This window comes from Nicotiana tomentosiformis, chromosome 12 (assembly GCF_000390325.3).
Source record: "Nicotiana tomentosiformis chromosome 12, ASM39032v3, whole genome shotgun sequence".
Taxonomy (NCBI): domain Eukaryota; kingdom Viridiplantae; phylum Streptophyta; class Magnoliopsida; order Solanales; family Solanaceae; genus Nicotiana; species Nicotiana tomentosiformis.
Window position 1 is genome coordinate 56471395 of NC_090823.1, and position 22373 is coordinate 56493767.

The 22373-nt window shown below is 38.3% G+C and overlaps 1 long non-coding RNA gene across 3 annotated transcripts in view; it reads right to left on the reverse strand.

Annotated features, from left to right (window-relative positions):
• LOC138903575 (uncharacterized) overlaps positions 1-8368 on the reverse strand; it is a 33661-nt gene extending 25293 nt beyond the window's left edge. For all 3 annotated transcript variants that reach the window (XR_011412859.1, XR_011412858.1, XR_011412857.1), the window contains exon 1: positions 7914-8368. This is a non-coding gene — a long non-coding RNA (uncharacterized lncRNA). The remainder of the gene's footprint in view (positions 1-7913) is intronic.
• Positions 8369-22373: the final 14005 nt, after the last annotated feature.

Here is a 22373-nt window from a genome sequence, read left to right on the forward strand (position 1 = left end):
TGAAAGAATGATTCTCAGCTAGAAGCTTTAAATTTTAAAGAGTCGACCAAGTTTGACTTTTGGTGAATTTTAACCCGGAACGGAGTTCTAATTGTTCCATTAGCTCCGTTGGGTGATTTCAGACTTAGGAGCGTCCGAATTGTGATTCAGAGGTCCGTAGTTTAATTTGGCTCGAAATGGCGAAAGTTAAAATTTTGAAAAGTTTGACCGGGAGTGGACTTTTTGATATCGGATTCGGATTGTGATTCTGGAAATTGGAATAGCTTCATTATGTTATTTGGGTCTTGTGCACAAAATTTGAAGTCATTCCGGATTGATTTTCTATGTTTCGGCACGAGTTATTGAATTTGAAAGTTCAAAGTTTATAGATTTCAATTTGAGGTGTGATTCATCGATTTGATGTTGTTATGTATGTTTTGAGGCCTCGAGTAGGTCCGTATTGTGTTATGGAACTTGTTGGTATATTCAGACGGGGTCCTGAGAGGCTCGGGTGAGTTTCGGACGAGGCTCGGATCATTTCATTGCATTTTGGATTTTTGCTAAGATTTCTGGTTCTGGTGTTTCCGCATCTGCGGAAGAGTGGGCGCAGATGCGAGTCCGCAGATACGGACAGTTGGCCGCAGAAGCGTAGCAGGCTTGGCTGGAGGTCATCGCAGATGCGGAGGAGGAGTCGCACCTGCGAGTGCGCAGAAGCGAAAATTGTTCCGCAGGTGCGGGGTTTGCTGGGCAAGGCGATTTTCGCAGAAGCGAAGTTTTTACCACAGAAGCGGTGGTCGCAGATGCGACGAATTGTCCGCAAATGCGGAATCGCTGGGGTAGAAGCTATATTATCGAAGGCTTTGGTTCTTTCTTCATTTTGGGAGCTATGGAGCTCGGATTGAGGCGATTCTTGAAGAAATTTTCACCATATGAATTGGGATAAGTATTCTCTACTCGGTTTTGGATATATTTCATGAATCTACCTTCGTTTTTGGTAATTGGGTTGTGAATTCTATAGAAGAAATTGGGGGTTTTGGCCTAAAGTTTCATAATATGAATTTTTGAGTTTTGAACATCGAATTGGGGTCGAATTTGAGTGAAACTAGTATGGTTAGACTCGTAATTGAATGGAGTGTTGAATTTTGTAAATTTTATTGGGTTCCGAGGTGCGGGCCCGGGATGGGCTTTTGGTAGATTTTTGGCTTTTGATTCAAGATTTGATCTTTTCGATCGGGATTGGTTCTTTTAGCATTGTTTGATGTATTTGAGTTATTTTTGGTTAGTTTGTGAGCCATTCGGAGTTCGAAATGCGCGGGATGGCATTTTGGAGCAACGCTTGGCTTGCTCGGTGTTGGAATTGGTTTGTTCGAGGTAAGTAACTCTTCTAATCTTAGTGCTGAGGGTATTAAACCCCGAAATACGTGTTATGTGATTTGTGTTGAGGTAACACACATGCTAGGTGACAGGCGTGTAGACGTGCACCATGTGAATTGGGACTCTGTTGTTTCCATGGCACTGAATAGTGGCCCTATTTTGTTGATATCTGTGTTTTCATCATATGATAAAGTAATTGAGCTGTCAATCATGCTAGATATCATGTTTAGGCTTTATGCCGATATTGTTTGGACCCATAGTGGTCGTTTCTTACTGTCATCTCACTAATTTCATTGATATTTCGTACTCAGTCATATTCATGCATTCATACCATATCTCAGTCTTAGATATTATATATTTATACATCATATCATTTTTGTCGGGCTAGTTTTATGACATTGTGAGCCCGTGCGTGAGACTGGAGAGATTGATGACTGAGTGAGGCCGAGGGCCTGAGTGAGAGTGACATTTTGGGATCGGGCTGCACGCCGCAGCATATTATATTGATTAAATTTTATATGGATCGGGTTTCACGCCACAACAATATTACATCGGGCTGCACACCGCAGCAATATAGCGCTTGGGCTAAAGGAGCCCCTTCAGAGTCTGCACACCCCCAGTGAGCGCAATCGACTATATATATGTGGATCGGTTTGCACGCCACAACGTGCCTTATGGTAATATATGGATCGGGCTGCACACCACAACAAGTATTGTACATCGTTGAGTGATTGAGTGTGCTGAGCCTTGAGCATAGTGAGAGAGAATGCGAGATAGTGAGATTGAGTACTCTAAGAGTGTGAGTACATGAGTTCATCTCTAAGATACATCGCATTGACATGCACATATGACATACAGGCATATAGATGTATTTTTCTCATGCTGTACGGTATCACATCATTCATGATCTCTCACACATGTTGACAGATGGGCATAGTGATGCATTTGTTTTACACTGGTTATCTGGAAAGAAAATGAAACATCTTATTTATTATGGAAAGGATTTTGGGAAAATATTTGTTTTCAAACGTATTCATATTTTTGTTAACTCTGGTAACGATTTGGGTTTTCATTGAAGTACTTGAAAGGCAGAACTATTTTGGAAAATCATGTTTTTGTTTAGCATTTGATTGTTGAATTACTTCTGGTATTACTTGTTTTATGTTGTTATGAACTATTGTTGGTTATTGAAGTTGGGACCCGACCTTGGTACAAGCTCGTCACTACTTTCAACCTAAGGTTAGGTTTGTTACTTATTGAGTACATGGGGTCGGTTGTACTCATACTACACTTCTGCACCTTGCGTGCAGATGTTGGCTGCTGATGTTGCTGTGTTCGATGGGAGCTGGATTAAAGATGTACCTGCGTCCCGGCTGTAGCTGCCTTTTGTCTGTGGTAGCTTTAGATCTGTAAAACTCTGTCTATGTACTACTCAAACAGACCATGTATTTATTTCATTTTCGCTTTGTAAACACTATTCTTAGAAGCTCATGATTTGTACTAACAGTTCTTGGGAAATATTCAGATAATTCCTTTTGTTCAATTGTCTTATTAATATTATTCAAATTGGATGGTTATTAGTTGGCTTACCTAGCGGGTTGGGTTAGGTGCCATTACAACTAGTGAATTTGGGGTCGTGACATTTGTGCAACTGAAAAGCTGGTAGCAGATTTTTGAAATCTTTTCTTACTTGTTTTGACAAGGACAGATTCAGAGTGAAGGACATAATGATGCAAAGAAATAATATTAACAAGAAATGCCCTTGTCGAGAAGGACAGAAGGAAGAGAGTTTTTTTTTTCAATAACTAGCCTTAATGACCATGACATGCATTTTGGACTCAACGGTCTGATCTATCAAACTAATCTAATCTTGCCTTTTACCATTCCGATGACCTTTGAAGTCGGTCTTGTTTGTGCCAATTCTTTGCATCAGCTTCACGACTCACTTTTGACTAGTGGTGTCCCGAGAGATTTTCACCACTAAGTCTCTCTCATTTCTTTATCTCTACTTACCGTCGTCTTACAGTGCCCGTGAGGGTTTTCACTAGTAAGACTCTCTCATTTTTTCTTCTTTATTTTTCCTTTTCTTTTGCTTTCTTGTATGAGCAACTGACAGTGCCCTATGTCGCGTGAAAATCATTGCTCATCGAATGCTTCTCTTGACATTCTTGAAGGATTATCGTGAGGTCTTATTAGGAAGGTTTTTGGATGAGGTTGGAAAGAAAGGATGGCATGAAGGCCCCAATTAAACTCAATATGATGGGTTGTATACTTATAACTCTTGGAATCAACTCTAAAAAAATTAAAACAAACTCATGCTTCAGTTTTAGATACTGGGGATTTTTGGATTATGTTTTTTCTAAATTCTTATTTGGTTAGACCGAACCGTGTAAGTCTGCCTACGTATTCTTTTTTTCTTAAGGAATCAGGTCAAACGTAGTTCAAACATCTGACCTAACTATTTTTTTTTAATCTTTCTTTCTTTCTTTTGTCTTCATTTTTTTTTCTTTTTTCTTTATTTTATTTTTCTTTCCAAAATAAGTTACCCCAACTTTTATTTTCTGGGGGGCATGGACCTTTGATTGTTACTTTTCTTCTTCTTTTTTTCACTTTTCTTTGACTTTTGACTCTAAAATTGATTCCAAAAGAAGGTGGTCAAATAAAATAACACAGGCTCGAGAATGCCAAACATTGTATCTTTTCGTGATTACAGCATTGATGAACATGTCTGTCTTCTTGGTGTGTCGTGGTGAAAGACACTTTCCATCCATTAATGTCAAACTTTCCACCAAACTTCAATTGATTCTTCCTCAAACCCGACCTTCACATTGATTCTAAGGTAAAGATCATTAACCTCCACATGTATGACTATTCTAGTTCCACATGAATTTTACTGGAGCTTAATTGTAAAGTGTTTCGACTCTTTATTCATCCTCAAATGTGTCTTTTTCTCAGTTATCCAATTCAAGACTAAATCAGTTTTCTAGGATCTGGCCAAAAATTCTGCATGCATGTCATGTCACTAAAACTAACGGCGAAAGAATTAAGCATAAAATAACACAAAGGGATAGAATGATACAAAGGGACAAGCTGTATTTCATTAAATAAATGATGAAAGGATTTGACAATAAGACAAACAAACTGAAATCTAGGTTATAAGCCTGGATAACCCAGATAACAGAAAAGCCGATAAAATAAGTTACCAAGTCTCCTCCCTGGCTAAAGGGGAGTGACTTTTTAGTTACTAAGCGACATCTTAGCCCGGACTTGCACATCGACATTCAACCATTTTTATTGCTATGGATTCAACACTCAAATTTTGACTTTTGATCAAACCGCTCCCCATATTTGCTATCTGATTTTAGTGCTGACGACATGGGAAATTTCACAGTAACTAATTTGCCAAAGGACTTAAACGAATTCGCATGTCTCCCTATCATCACATCATCCAAACAGAGCATGTCATGTTGCTCAAAACTGGTAGAAGTCAGCCAACATTTGCCTCCATTTTTAATTACCAACTTGTCTACTTGCCTTTTCGTGATCTTAGTTGGATCAACAATAGTGGTTTTTGTTCCTTCTGTTGAGAGGATGCTTTTATTTATGAGAAATCCTGAACTCACAATTACAAACTAACAAACCGACCACCTTTAACCAAATTTTATTTCAAAACAACAAGCATGTTAGAATGAACACTCTCTTTTTTTCTCTTTTTTCTTTTCTTTTGTCACTCTTTTTTTTTCTTTTTTTCAAAATCATTCGATCGAACCTGATGTGGGTTGCCTATGTATCATATGGGAACATGAATCAGAACTTGCATAGTTCGGGTAGATCAGAAATAAAGTAAATAAACTAACTCTTTTTGGATTTTGATTTTGATTTTTTTTAAATTTCCGAAAGAAAGACTTATAAAGAAGAAAGAAAAATATTTTTTGGCTTTTGGTTTTGTTTTTTTTATTGGATTTTTGGGAGAAAGACTTCCAAAAAAGAAAAAAAATATATTTTTGAATTTTGGTTGATTTATTTTGAATGAAAGACTTCTATAAAAGAAGAAAATATTTTTGGTTTTAAATTTTTTTTTTTTGTATTTGGAATTTTCTAAGGAAAGACCTTTAAAGAAGGAATTAAAAAAAAATATTTTTGGATTTTTGAAAATTGGGGCCGGAACCGATGAGGTTTGCCTACGTATCTCACATCCGGTGAGAATTAGACCCTCGTAATTCTGTCCAATTTTGAAGGAACAGGGAAACATGACTTTTTAAAAATATTGGCTTATTTTCTTTTCTCTTTTTGTTTTTCAAAATTTTGGCTGAGTTTCGGATTTCAAATACCTACCTCTCACTCTTTTTTCGTTTTTTATTTTATTTTCTTTCCCTATTCTAAAAGCCAGTCAACATGCAAGCCGAAACAAATAAATACGCAAGTAGCACGTAAGATGCATCAGGATGGTCTTTTTAATTTGGGTACACGTGTCCTAGATGGACCCAACCCTTGTGTTGAGTCCCCAAAGTCAAATGCATGTGATGCAAGCAAGCGTTCCTACTAGGGATCCGACATGAGGCTATATTATTCTAGTTTTAAAACCTCGGTGTATCGTTCTAGACCTGGCTTACCCGAGCGGACAACTCGAGCAGAGAGGGGACAACGTACCGGTAACCAAAAGATCATCCGGCTTTGTAACTGGTCTGATCCTCGTTCTAAATTAGGGTACGACACTAACAAAAAAGAAGTCATGCCAGCGTGCACTTCCCAGAAGATTTAGAAGACTCAGAAAGAATAAGGGTGTCTTAACAATTTTATATACAATTCAAGCAATATCAAAGCGGTAAAAAACGGTATTTAGCACATTAGGGTCAAACACTTAAAAAATCAAATAATAAACAAAAGCCAAGTATAACAGTGATTCTAAGCTCGAATTTTGAACCCTGAACCAGAAGTTCTGGGTTCGTCTCCCCAACAGAGTCGCCAGAGCTGTCACACCTCCTTTTTCCCGAGGGATGGGGATAGAGAGTTTTTCTAATTAAAGTGACATTATTCGAAATGGGATTATTTATTTAATCAGAGTCGCCACTTGGGATAATTATTATGGTGTCCCAAGTCACCGGTTTATTTTAAATCCCAAATCGAGGAAATTGACTCTTATTTATGGTCTGCGAACATAGAAGACCGGGTAAGAAATTCTGTTAACCCGGGAGAAGGTGTAAGGCACTCCCGAGTTCCGTGATTTTTGCATGGTCGCTTAATAATTAATACTTGTCCTAATTGTCTGATTTATTACATGTTGTAGAACCCTTTATGTGTTAATGATTTTATACCGTTTTTAATTATTTTAAATAATTATGAAATTTATTTAAACAAGCTGCGATGTCGTGCACTCGTTTGTTTTTGTACATATTGCGAATCGTGTCACGTGAAACGCACCCGCGATCTATAACATATTGATTATTATTATTATTTTGAAGTTGTAAGATTGAGTCACGTGAAACGTGCACTCGAATTTGGGGTTTATTATTGAACGCGCCTAAAGCAATATATGATGTTCATGAAGTTCTTTTTTTTTTTTAAGTTTGGGATCATATGTTGAGAATCCAAAATCGTGAACTTATTATGGATAAAGAATAGGGAAATTGACGTATGTTTCATCTTGGATATAGCATCGATCTCAAAGTCAACTACACTTAAGCTTTATGAAAGTATATAACCATTTGAGATATGAATAGCTAACGTTCTATCAAGTACATATGGCTGCTTGAATTAACGAATTACAGCCTTAAACTATTGAATTGGGGATACTTGTTCTAAATTTACAACGATGGATACACTTACTGCATTTCATAAGTAATTGTAGGAGCTTTGTATACTTTTAACCAGCAATAGACCACAAACAATTTGGAATTTCATCTTTAAACTCAAGGGGGAATTTGGGCCACAGGTCCAATAAGCATGAATTATGAACATATTGCATACAGAGATTCTGATAAGTGATTCAAGCAATTACAGACATTTACAAAAAATTAACAATTAGCTATACAGATTTGAATCCTGTCATCACCTATAGACTTCTATTAATAAACTCTAAAATTAGGCTTTAGCTATGTCGATTCCAGCAAAAAGAAATGTTCATTGCCAACTCTTTGCGACTCCAAAGCCTCCCAACAGAATTCCGAAATTGCAAATTAATAGTGCCATTAACAGACAAAGCAATTGATTGAGACCAAATCAAGATTACACTTACTCACTCAAATCAAACATCTAACATATGAGATTTAAAAGACTATTATCCTTAGACCTTGAATCATTTTTCGGTAATTTAAAATCTCAATACGCATCCACTATACAAATCATTGTTCAAGTGAGTTTAAACATATTTAATGGACCATTTCAGCTTAACTTTTAACTTGAGCAAAATTAATGATTTTAGATATCAAGGGAGAAGGCAAATATGGACAGATCTATGGACCAGCACCCTCAATACACGAAATCTGGACATAAATACATCAAGAACAAATCACAACTTCAATTTCATATTTAATAGAGATCTTAAATGAAGTGTTACATACCTAACAACAATGAGACAGAAGAAAATGACCAATTAATGGTCAAATTTGAGAGCAAACAGAGCTTGGTCAGACAGGAGCAACTTAAACAGTAATCACCAGCAAACGGACTCAAACTTCAGCCGCTTCTAAACCCAGAAAAATGTTCCCAAAAAGCTTGCTTATTCAGTGTATGCCGGATGTGTGCGTTTTCTTTTTGAAAGAAATTAGTATAGGATGAGGGGAGTGTCTATTCTGCCGAGTCTAGCATTAAAATCAGTGCCCATTGTTGAATAAAACCAACTCGTGAGAATGAAGTGCTCCTTCTCTCAAAAAATGCTGAAATGAGAGTGTGTTAATTTCTAAAGAATGTAGAGATGAACCGGGTCCTAATGTAAGAGCGTGCGTGTGAAATTTGAGAGCATTCTTCTAATTGCGGCGGCTAGGTTTTTTCCAAGGGGCGGAAGTCCGTCTGTTCTCTCTCTAGAGTTAAGGGGAAGGGGAGTGCTTTAATGAAGTGGGGGATTGGGCCGGACTGGGCAGGCGGGTCGGGCAGGTAGGGTATTGGGTTGGGCGAGAAAGAGAGGAATTGGGCCAATTGGGGCTATTGTGGCCCAATTTGAGATCAAACTTAAACAAAATCTTCCTTTTTCCATTCTTTTTCTTTTCTTTGATTTTAAATCCTAATTAAACTAATTAAAACCTAAATAAAATCCTAAAAATGCAAATAAAAACCTAAAATGCTATGAAATGGAAAATTTAATATTTATTATTATTTGTTTATGATTTTCAATGGTTTTAAAACAACTCTAAATATGTATGAACCACTCTAAACTATTTTGGAATATTTTTAGGAGTGATTTGCATTAAAGCAAAAATTAGGTGCTCACAGTTGCCTTCATGTTATACCCCATGTGTTCGTACGTGAAAGTACACCATAAATAAATTGATGGAAGCTCGGAAATGAGATATTACATTCCGCATTTTCGTATGTTAAAGTTTCGTCGTAAGTTAATAGACGTAAGTTCATAAATGGGATTATTTTGAGATTATAAGCATTATGCTATTTCAAACAAGTGATGAGTAAATTCGTAAAGGTGAGAGGGTAAGCAAATCGAAGGAAATGAGTTTCGTCGAAGTTTGACATTTTGGGATAAATTACGGTCGAAGCTATAATACCCCATATTTATGGATTAGTGTCATACAAGGTACCACATGACCATGATATTAAGATGTATAAAGTATGTTAAAAGTGAGTAGTATTTTAAGTAATTTGATATAACTCTTAATTATGTGGGTGATTTATTAATTATTAATTAATGAGAGATTAATTAGTTAATTAAGATTTTGGACAAAGCCTAAAAGGCCCAACGTGGCAGCAAGTCTAATGGGGTGATAGGTGACTCTTTGGTTTGTATACTATGTGGCATATTTAGAAAAATGGTTGACCAAGTCATCCACAAGAGTGGGCCCCACAAAACCCCAATTTTAAGAGACTTTCCCATATGCTTAGCTTATGCCTATGCTTGCTTGCTAACGGCTGAAAGCTCAAAACAAAGAGTTTATATGAAATCTTCACCAAAAGTAACGGATGAAGCTCAACAATTCGTATGAAAATGAAGTAGCATGAAATCGCGATTCTAAGGGAGTACGGTACAATCTTTCTCAAGAATATCATACATATTTTTTTCTAATTTGATACGCAGTTACGTGTTCTTCACAAAAGACGTGTATTTGAGGGATTGTCAAGAGAATCGGTTCAGGTATGTTAAGACTATCCCTTCTTTATTTTGGCATGATCTATACGACACAAATGAAACGAGCAAATGCACAATTACCATAAATGACTCTATTCATAGAAATACTAGAGATGCTTATGTTCTTGATTCCCCATGTGCCATATTATTCTATCATCTGTTCATGGGTCTCAGAAATATATGTATTTGATAAAGTTTATACGAAAGGTACATTGATTTTTATGACATTTCGAGAAATCTTATTAACGTATTTCTTATGCATTTCATGCATTTATACAAGTACATTGACCCATGACCAGATGGTGTTATATACGCGTATTTATATGTGTACATATGTATATGTGATATGGGAAAAGGTTACTGCGTTATATACGCACCACCACCTGATTAGCTGGTATACGTTGATGATTTGCCCACAGTGGCCGGGTGATATGATGGGATGCCCTCAGAGGCTTGATGATGTTATGAATGCATATACCCATACATGGTATGACATTTATACGCATATGCATGACATTATAATATTAAATGATTCACAGAGATATTCAGATATACATTTCGAGTCTTTTACTCCATGTCACTCTCATGTCTATTGTTATTTACTGATTTTTATTTCTTACATACTCGGTACATTATTTGTACTGACGTCCCTTTTACCTGGGGACGCTGTGTTTCATGCCCGCAGGTCCCGATAGACCGGTCGAGAGTCCTCCAAGTAGGCTATCAGCTCAGCAGAAGATGTTGGTGCGCTCCATTTGCTCTGGAGTTGCTTGTTTGGTCAGTATGATATAGACGTATATTGTTTGGTATGGCTGGGCCCTGTCCCGACCTTTATGATAAGTATGTACTCTTAGAGACTTGTAGACAGATGTCATGTATATGGATACTTGTATGGCCTTGTCGGCCTATATATTAAGTATATAATAGATCACATTGGCCTTATAGGCCCGAATGTCACAAATATGAGTTTCTATATCAGGTTGGGTCGTTCTATATCAGGTATTCCCTCATGTTTACTCTGATTATCTCATGATATCCCTTGTGGCCTACTTACCTATGATGATGTAATAAAAAAGATACATTACATTGATACTCGATTGAGTACGGTACTGGGTGCCTGTCGTGGCCCATCGATTTGGGTCGTGACAATTCACTTCCTGTGTTATGCGGCGCACTTGATCAAGACCTTCAGTTGTTCGACCAACGGAGCAATTAAGATCGTTGAATCAGAGTAACGTACTTGGCCACGCTAGCAAAATTGCTGATATGATTTATTGAATTGATTGAATGACACGCTAGACATGTTGTAGACCATGGATCTAAAGTCTTAATTCTGATATAAGAATCGTGCTAATGATTGCAATATGCCCCTGATTAATTGTTGTTTTATGCCGATGGTATTTAAATACCTCAACAAATATAAAGGTAATTTCACTTTTAAGTATAAATGAAGATCAAAAAAGAGAAATTATATGAGTTCTTCATCGTCACATAGAACTAAGGTGGTGGTGGTGGTGGTGCCGTGTTGGAGGTAATGAAGGTGGTGGTGTCAAGATAGAGGTGGTGGTAGCAGGAGAGAAGAAAAATTAAATAAAAAGAAATTAGTTGTTTTATTTTTTCTTTCACGCTCTATCAAGAGTGTGAGATGCACACACTATGCCATGTCAGCAGTTTGTGTTCAATTGGTACACTTTTATTATAGTTGAAGTGTTCAACAGGCATTGGTCTTAGTTGAAGTATCTAAATAAAATTTGAAGACAATTTTAAGGGGTTACATATATATATGGCCTATTTTTATATGTCTCAATGTCTATCTTCATTTATAAAATGTGTACTCGGTCAAGCATTATCATATAATATGAATAAAAGAAATTGTACTCTAGTGTGTATCATTTTTCTAAATCCATGCTCAATCACATTTTTACAAGTGAAGTGAAAAGCGAGTTCATATAAATGAATAAGTTGTTGAGCTTCGGGTGTGTGGTGGCCGCAACTGTGCAGCGAACAAGCTCCGCCACCCTCTACTGTGCTTGATACATCGCTCTCCTTTTGTTATTGAGAATTTATTTATATCAGTGTGATGCCCCCCAATTGACTGTCAAAATATTGCAGTGCAGCTGCGTACTCTGTGATCTCTGTCCATGCTTGGGACCCAATTTATCATATAAATGGACCACGACTAAGCTGGTTTGTGTCCTATTTGATCGGAATAGGGTCACGTGCTAAGTGAATCCAACTTTTAAAGTAGGACCAGAAAATGGTCCGAGCAAAAACCGTAATGAGAGTCTCAATCAATCAATCAAATTAGAATGGGGGTTCTGGGCCTCCATTAAAGCTCCTCATTCATCCATCATCTTCATCACCAACCATGCTCTGGGACCGCATTGTCATAACCCAAAATCCCTACCCATCATGATGGCGCCTAAGACACCGGCTAGGCAAACCGAAACATGATAACGAAGGAAAACAAAATAACAAAATTTATAGCGATAGCGTAAGTGTGAAGTCTCAATACAATAAAACTGCTAATAGTGAGTAAATCCCCCCAGAAACTGATAAGTACGGAGTCATGCGCTTCTACAACGAAATATAAGTCTGAAACTAAACAATAAAATACACTGTTTGAACTGTAACAACAGTATGAAAGGAAAAGACAAGTCGAACTATGACCAGAATGCAGCTCTACCTCGCCTCTAGCAGATAGTCCAACACACAAGCCTACTGCTGATAACTAGTCCCGACACCTGGATCTGCATAATTAAGTGCAGAGTGTAGTATGAGTACAATCAACCCAATGTACTCAATAAGTATCGTAATTAAACACGGAGAGGTAAGAGAAACATAAATTATTAAATGATTCTAGCTATCACTTGTGTAGTTTTATCCTTTAAACCGGTACAAAACAATATTTGAATAAATCATAAAGTTCAGTAAGGAAATATCCGTGTGTGCATGCGTAAAATTTCTCAAATACCCTGCTCAGTCAATATCTTGGCGTAGAGAGATGATATGCAGTTAAATCAGATAAATGATCAAGAAAATTGCAAGCAAAGATGAAATGCAAAATCCAAACAAAACACTGGCCAGATTTCTTCAACAACTGCGAGTACACCATCAAGAGAGAAACATGAGAGGATGACACTAGGAGGGATGGATATGTATCCACACGTTGCACGAACAACTCACGTGCTAGTAATAGAACTTACACGAACAACTCATGCACTGCACGGACAACTCATGTGCTAATAATATCAATATCTGGATCCGCACGGACAACTCACGTGCCAATAAATACAATCCGCCCGGCGTGGTCACATGCACAACAACACAATCCGCCCGACGTGGTCACAGGCACCCAGTCCAATCATGTTATACAGGAGCAAATAAATAAGAATACATGTATGTATTGAATGAATGACAAATCGCATGCTCCTGGACTGGTATTTAACGACATGAAAAAGTGTAGGCATGTGCAATGTGTACTATTATAGGTCAAACTGGTAAATTTCCACAGAGAATAACATTTATCTATTCATTCGGGGATTAAACCCCTTTTGTGGGATCGGAAATATGCCATGCATGTGCCAATAGCTTGTAGTATGTGGGGTTAATGAAATATTTTGTGTAATTTCTTATTGAAATTGGTTGAGGAAGGAAGGGATTACCATCGTAGAGCTTTGTAGTCTATTTTGCATACTAGGTGTTTGACAAAATTCTTAAGAGTGTTACACCATGGGAATTCTCCTAATTATTAACCGACTTTCGCTATCTTCTTATAGATTGTTATATTGCTAGAAGTGTTGGGGCATTGTAGTAACTTAAGGACAGCTCAGGCAAGGTATGTTGGCTAAACTTCTATCTTGAAATCGAATTCCATGTTTCCGTAAGTTTCAAGTATGGTTAGCCCAAGTTCCTAATTCCCATGTTCTGAGTTATCCCGTACAAATATTACTATTCCAAATAAACTTATGTTGAAAGATATGTACTAGAAATGTGTACCAAATGCTCCTATCGTATTGTGCTCTCCTTCGGAAATGTATTCAAATGTGACCAATGTGTCGGAATATTATGATTTCAATCATGTTTTTAATTGTAAGTTGTTATGCCCAATAGTGAAAGAAAACTCAATGCGCCTAACATCCCTATTGTTCATATACATGCTTAAGGCCTTGATCCCAAATGCTCTTATTGTTGATGACCTATAAATATGTTTGAAAGTGAACGAACTAAAGTGAGATATAAAACGTGTTCATGGTTGTTGTAGCTAGTGCATTTGATTTGAAGTCGTGTTTAAATCGTAAATCACTATGCCCTCCTTTATAAATATTTTCAATGTGATTTGAGTTTTTACGTACTTAAGAGTTGAAATTGTGTATTGCCTGTTTGTGAAGAAGTATTTAAAAAGATACGGTGTATTACTCGCTTATGATTTTTTTTTTACTTGTGTTGTGATTACAAGTCATTGTGCTCCATGCTTTGAAAAGGGATCTAATGTGATTAAAGCCTTCATTACTAAGTTGTGATTTCCAGAATATTCTATATGTTGATGTTTATGTTGATGATCCTTGAAAGTAAACAAATGAAAATGTGAAATGTAAAATACGGCCACCGTTCCATGAAAGAAGAATCATAAGTATGGCAAGAGGGCCAATAAAATAATAATGATGTTGTGAATGATTGAAGTTACTAACGAGGCTATATATAGTGTGAAAGGTAATGAGGTGAATATAAAAATATATTTATACTTTTGTTTCCCTTGTGTGCAAAACAAAAATATTTTTGGGAGTATCACTAGCAAACCGAGGAAGGGTGGGTCATAAGACCCACACCTGAAACTACATGTACCAGTGTAGGGGTGGATTGTGATTATTCCCCTTATTTGGGATGAGATTGAAATATTGATGTGATTGTGATTATTTCCCTTAATTGGGATGAGATTGATATTAGCTGTGAATTAGAAAGTCAATCCGCACGGCATGTGTGGGAAGGCACCCTAGCCGATCGGGTGGAGATCAGACGTCATATTGCGCACATGGTGGTACTACTCTTGGTAACACCTTTTTTTCGCATCACATGTCAAACCACATTGTCCGTGGGGAGATGGCATAGCCGATCGGGCATTGTCGGACTCCTTACTAAAAACACGATGGTATATCGGTGCTAATGATCTCCCAACCAAAAATATATATTATTTTCGTATTTTTGAAAATAGTTATATTTTAACTTGCCATTTGGATATCATTGACTGTTACTTGTTACTTCCATGGTGTTTCCCCTTATGATATTGGCGTTCTATTTCGAAAGAGCACATTTAGCTTTACATACTAGTACTATTCCATATGTACTAACGTCCCTTTTGCCGGGGGCGCTGCATTCTCAATGGATACAGGTGGTTCATCAATGGGCAACTTTGGTCCCCGTTAGCAGTCACTCTCTATTCAGCAGGTTTTGGTGAGCCCTACTCAGTTCTGGACCTTGTGTCATTTGACGTTGTATTTTGAGCTTTGAGGTATAGCCGGGGACTTGTCGCCGACACTTCCATTCTTCTCTTTTGTTGTACTTAGATGCTCCGTAGATAGGTTGTGGCTGGTGTTTGATGTTGGGTAATGAACTAGAAGTGTTGGTAAGTGGCAAACATGTTTTTCATCATACATATAAACTTGTAATAATTTGGAAGTCGTAAATGAATGTCTTTTGAATAGTGGGAAAAGAATGGGGAACACTTGACTCTTCTCATGTCTATCTCTTGTACTGATTATTATATTGTTAATGGGCAAGGTTGGGTAGAAGGCATCTAGTAGGCTTGCTTAATCGAGGTATCTCGGGTGAGCGCTGGTCACGCTCCCCGAGGTCGGGGCGTGATAGTTTTGCACTTATTATGTGTTTTATGCCTTGTAGAAGTGATTCTGAGCTACGTAGATGTTATGGAATGAATTCGAGCTATTTGGAGCTTTGAAGTCTGAGTAAAAGCCCAAGGGATTAAGTCGGGATCGTGTTCAGGGGTCGAGGACAAAGTCTTGATGTCAAAAGGCAAGATTCAATCTGTACTCTAAGAAAAATGGCTTGCTGCGGCACATGGGGTGGCGCATGGTGCGCCGCGGCTGTACAAAAGATGTTGTCTGTCAGAAATTAGCCCTGCATCGCGCGTCGCCCCATGCAGCGCGCCTATGCAATTGTTACAGAGTTATTTTCCTATTTCGGCTAGGAGAAGGGGATTTCGTCTGGGGCCGACTCTACTTGGTATAAATACATGGAAAACGTTATTTTCTGGAGGCTGTCACGCCCCAACCTCGGGGAGCGCGACCAGCGCTCAACAGAGTTACCCGGGTCGAGCAAGCCTGCACAGTGTCGTCTACCCAACATACCCATGAATAAAAGGAAGAATATATTTCATTAATTAACACCAAGAGGGTTCATGAACAACACTAATTCCATCACCATTAATTACTTCATTTATAAAGTCTCAAAATACACACACTTTCATAGTTTGAAGTAGAGGATGTAACACACATACAACATTACTATCTTGACTTTACCAATAACAATACACAACCCACACTATGTCTAAGGAGCCTCTAATAGATATAAAAGTGTATAATGTTAGTGCTGGCAACAAGGCTCTGACTCTACCTCAAAATATAATACACACGGAACAAAAGATGCGCAACCCCGGAATAAAGTGGGGCTCACCAAGTCAGCTGGGAATAAAGTGTACCACTATCACTGGATAATGCCTTCCGCTGTGGAACCACCTACATACATTAAATATGCAGCGCCCCCGGCAAAAAGGGACGTTAGTACATGTCGAACAGTACTAGTATGAAAACCAAAACATCTTTTCAAGGACTTGGAAATACAACATGAATATGATGAATCATGGTAACGATCATAGGGCTTAGATAGCCATAAAAGTCAAAACCGATTTATTAAGAACTTCCAATAACACTTATAAATTTCAAGTCGGGAATCCTCTACAACTATCTTTACACAAAGCGGCCTTCCCGCCTCACCCCAATGTATACGGGAGGAGGTGCAATCACAATACCAGAAACTCTACACAAAGCGGCCCCGCCGCCTCACCCCAATGTATGCGGGTGCAGGTGTATTTACAATACCACAACTATACACAAAGCGGCCCCGCCGCCTCACCCTAATGTATGCGGGTGGAGGTGTATTCACAATACTACAACTATACAAAAAGTGGCCATGCCGCCTCACCCCAACGTATGTGGGTGGAGGTGTAATCACAATACCATAGCTCTACACAAAGCGGCTCCGCCGCCTCACCCAACGTATGCGGGTGGAGGTGTAACCACAATGCCACAACTTGAGTTCCCAAAATGATAATAATATGTACAAAAGAGTTCCCTTCTAATCAACTATTTGGAACCTTTGTCCTTAGCAAGTGTAAATTGATAAAGTTTCATCATATGAGAAATAGGTTTTTAATCACATTGATTTCATACAAGATTTTCTTCCCAAAGGGGTATAACATGATTAAGTCAAAAATAGAGAATCATTAATACACGAGGGTTCTAACACGTTATGCCAATTTGGCATCACTTCTAGTAGATTGAATACCCCACATTAATAGCGTTTCAAGTTTGACTACACATGATAGAATTTTACAAGGATTCGAGAATTTCGATACTAGAACAAGAGTTTAGCCTTCATACCTCGAAAGAGCTTTTCATAGTGCCACAATTATGTCCCAACACTCCTAACGATGCCAATCTATAGAGGAGGGTAGAATTTCAAGCATGATTAGAGAAATTCGTATGGCAGGGTCTGTCACAACTATGACCCAACCTTTCCCTCAACTAATTCAACAACAAAACCACCCAAGATTGTTCAACAACTTCCCCACAATCCCTATTAGCTCATGCATGTGATAAATATACCCTTATCGCCCATAATCAACCCCAAACCCAAAATTGAATAATTGGGAAAATAAATTTTTACCTCTTTGAAGCCCTAGCAAGTTCCTTTCGATGAAATCCCAAGGTTCAATCAAGGTAGAGTAGTGAAATCCTTAACGAGGATCCCTTTCCTCTCTCTAGAATATTTCTCTCTTCTCTCTAAATGATCAGTGATCCCCTAAAAATGAACCCTTAGGCTAGATAAATGAAATGGGGGTCGGGTTATAAAATTAGAAAAATGAAGCCCCGACGCAGATCTGTGGTCGCATATACGACCGCATAATGCTTCTACGGTCCGCAAAATGGGCCGCATAATGGCCCTCGGAAACTGGGCAGTTCTTCCACACTCTGTGACTGATATGCGGTCCGCGGACCAGTTCTGCAGTCACATAATGCGCCGCAGAACTTCCCTCCGAAAATTTTTGTGCTGGGTCTGCGATGGGTTATGCGGCCCGCAAAATGATTATGCGGCCGCATATTGACCCAAACATTTGCCCAGATTTAAGCCTCACTCTGCAGTAGATCTGCGGCCCGCAGATCTGTTCTGCGACCGCATAATCGACTGCAGAAATGCCCTATACTTCCAAAAAACAATTTCAACTCCCCAACGCACTGTTCAACCCAATTCCAAGTTTTCGGTAAGATTCTACGGGGCCTTACAGAGGATAATATGGAGTTGGAAGAACACGAGCACAAGGATTCCATCATTCCTTCCTTATTCAAGACACAAGTTTGGATTGAATTTATGTTTTTCTATACTTTAATTTTATTTGTGATGAATTACTCCATATCTATGGAGTAGTTCCCTTTTAGGGTTTGATGGATTTGGATTATTGATGATTATTTGTGGATTATAACTCTAGTTTTGTGTATTGAAGTATTTTTGTATAATTTAATTGTTGCATCAATATTTACTTGTTCATGTAATCGAGAGAGGCATAACTTGTGATATCTTTGCATTATATTGTTGGTTGAGTTTATTAATTCTTCTTAGTAATCGAAATAGGCTAGTTGAATCATTGATTAAACCTAGTTAGGAGGATAATCGAGAGAAGTTCTCCTAAAGACCAATCCACTACGCATTCTTGCATATCTTCACGTGCTTAAATTGGTTCATCTTGTGAGATTAAGACTTAATCGAGAGAGGATTTTTTACTGAACGTTTGAACAAATAATTGAGTGAATTCGAGAGACTCACTTAAACATTAGAAGTGAATTACCTAGAGTTAGATCCCAGACAATTATCTTACACCTATCCTATCAACCCCTATTTTCTCCCATTAATAACTTCCTTGCTTATCTTTGTTGCGATTGTCATTAGTCAATAGCTTTAGATTCTTAGTTAATTGTAGTTATAAATCATAGAAATCTCAATTGTTGATCATCTTGAATAGCAATCAAGCTAGAAACTTTATTGTTTAAATCCAATCCATGTGGAAACAATATTATACTATACTATATTTGACTAGCAAGCATAATTTATGTGTGTGTTTCGAGCTCGTCACCATACCAAAATAATCCAATTCCGACCATAAATCGACCTTCAAATCCCCAAATCTCACTCTCCAATCCTAGTCCAAAATTCTCCAAATCTCACCTCAAAAACACATAATATAGGTGGGGAATTCAATGGGTATTCAATATTAATGAATAATAATGATCAAAAGTCACTTACCTCTTGAAATTTAGTGAAACCCCTCTCAAAAATCGCCACTAGCCGAGTTTACAAAGTCCAAAAATGAGAGAATCATCAAAAAACCTCGATTTTATCTTTTGTCTAGAAATCTCGTATCTGCGGTCAAATTAGTCGCTTATGTGATCAAAGTTCCGCATTTGCGGAACTCACTAATTCCCCCAACCTATCGCACCTGCGGTCCCTTCCTCGCACCTGCATGACCGCTTCTGCAGTCTCACCATCGCCCTTGCTCTTCCACACCTGCGGAGTCCTTCCTCTTCTGCGACTATACTCCTTCGGCACTATTTACGCTTCTGCGGATCTTCTTGCGCAGAAGCGCATCCGCTTTTGCGGGATTTCATCCACACATGCGCTCCCGGGCTTCCTCCCCAATTCTTGCATCTGCACCTACATGGCCGCTTTTGTGGCTCTACACCTGCGGCCTAAACCTTGCAGGTGCGATAACACTAGAACTGCTGCCAACATAAATTGCAAATGTCAAACTCTTGATTCGATTTAAATTTGAATCACACCCATGGCCCACGTGACCCAACACATCTTAAAACATTGTACAAACTTAGTCGAGGCTTAAAACCACATCACATAAAATCTAAAGAGACCTTATGTGAACCTAAAACTGTTTCCTTTACCTTCTTGATACTGAAATGCATAATCCACAATGATATCAAAATGCCACCAGTCTCGACACCATCCCATGCAAATATCAGATCGTAGCCATATACCAATCCAAAATTCTCAATTTCTACATATAATTCTTGAATCCATTAGAACCATTCTCGAGAGTCATCCACTCTACTCAAATCTCAATTGAACTGACCGAACGACATGTGCCCCATTAGTACACCAACACCCAAGGGAGTAGTCCACACTCCCAAGCAATCGAGCAAATTCCTACTCTATGTACCCTACATCCTTCGCGAATAACCACTCAATTATTTTATGATTCCCATATACCCATAGAGCGTAATATAACCTGTATCCAGAAATTCATTTACCCGAGTCATCCTCGATCTCGACCTCTGTAAGTCATAACTGATTCACCAGTATACCCCAAACCAAAATCAATACGACACATCTTCCAACTTTCGCCTATTCAAACCAAAACCATCTACGGACCTCCAAATCACTAACCGGACATACTCCTAAGTCCAAAATTACCATACGGAGCTGTCAGAGCTATCAAAACTCTATTCCGAAGTCGATTACACATAAGTCAACATCCGGTCAACTTTTTGAACTAAGGCTTCCAACCTTGGGACTAAGTGTCCCAATTCATTTTGAAACATCCGTGGAACTAATCCAACTATCCCGGCATGTCACATAACAATAAACAAACGTAGAATAAGCAATAAATGGTGGGACGGGGCTACATACTCAAAACGACCGGCCAAATCATTACATTCTTCCCCTCTTAAACAAACATTCGTCCTCGAACAGGTCTAGAATCATACCTGGAGCCTCAAATAGGAGTGGATAGTTGCTCTGCATCTCCCGCTCGGACTCCCAAGTAGCCTCCTCGACTGGCTGACCTCTCCACTGTACTTTTACTGAAGCTATATTCTTTAATCTCAACTTTCGAACCTACCAAGACAAAATGGCTACTGGCTCCTTGTCATAAGTCAAATCTCCGTCTAACTGAATCGTGCTAAAGTCCAAAATATGAGATGGATCACCGAAATACTTTCGCAGCATCCAAACATGAACCACTCGGTGAACACTTGATAGACTAGGTGGCAATACAAGCTTGTAAGCCACCTCTCCCATCCTCTCAAGCACCTCAAAAGGGGCAATATACATGACGAGCATAAAACACACACTTAAATATGCTCGCTAGTCGAATATAGTATAATATAATATCGTATCTACAGGGATTGGAGTTAAATAGTGTTTTCATAGTTTATAGCTTGGTTGATATCCAAGATGATCAACAATTGAGAATTATGTGATTAAAAACTAAAATTTACTAAGAATCTAGAGCTAATTGACTATGACAATCGCAACAAAAGTAAGCAAGGAAGATATCAATGGGAGAAAATAGGGGTTGATTGGATAGGTGCAAGATAATTGTTTGGGATTTAACTCTAGTTAATTCACTTCTAATGTTCAATTGAGTCTCTCGAATTCACTCAATTATTAGTTCAAACGTTTAGTAGAAACTCCTCTCTCGAATAAGTTTCAACCTCACAATATGAACCAATTTAAGCTCGGTGAAGATATGTAAGAGTTCGTAGTGGATTGGTCTTTAGGAGAACCTCTCTCGATTTTCCTTCTAACTAGGTCTAAACAATAATTTAACTAGCCTCTTTCGATTACTAAGAAGAATTAATGAATTCAACCAACAAGATAATGCAAAGATATCACAAGTATGTCTCTCTCGATTACATGAACATGTGAATATAGATGCAATAACTAAAACACCCAAAATGATTCAATGCATAAACACTAGAGTTAATATCCATAAACAAATATCAATACACCAAATCCATCAATCCCTAAAGAGAACTACTCCACAGATATATAGTAATTTATCACAAATAAGTTTAAGTTAAAGGAAAGCATAAGCGATCCAAACTCTTGTCTTGAGTGAGGATTGAATGATAAAATCCTTGTGCTCTTGCTTCTCCCACTTCTCCTTAGACGCCTTAGGTATTAGATGTGTCAAAAGTCCCAAAAATACCATTTTTCAATGTATATATACCAAGTAGGGTCGAGCCGAAACAAACACACCTTCTCCTACGCAAAATAGGACTCTTTCCGGAAGGGGACGTGCGCGGCCGAACACCTGGGAAGGTGCTCGCGCACTTGGTCGCACACTTTGGATGGTCTTCTGCCTCACATGCGTGCCCAATGCGCGCCCAGTGCACGATCATGCACCTGGGTGATGTCCTGCTCGATTTTTCATTTCTCTCATTAAGTGCACAATTGTCCGTTGATCCCCGAACTTGATCCCAACTTAATCCTTGGGCTTTTATTCACACTTCAAAGATCCAAAATAGCATGAATTCGTGCCACAACATCTACATAGCTCGGGATCACTCCTACGAGGCATAAAACACATAATTAGTGCAAAACACTAGCGATTAAGGCTCAAACTCAATTAAAGTATAGTAAA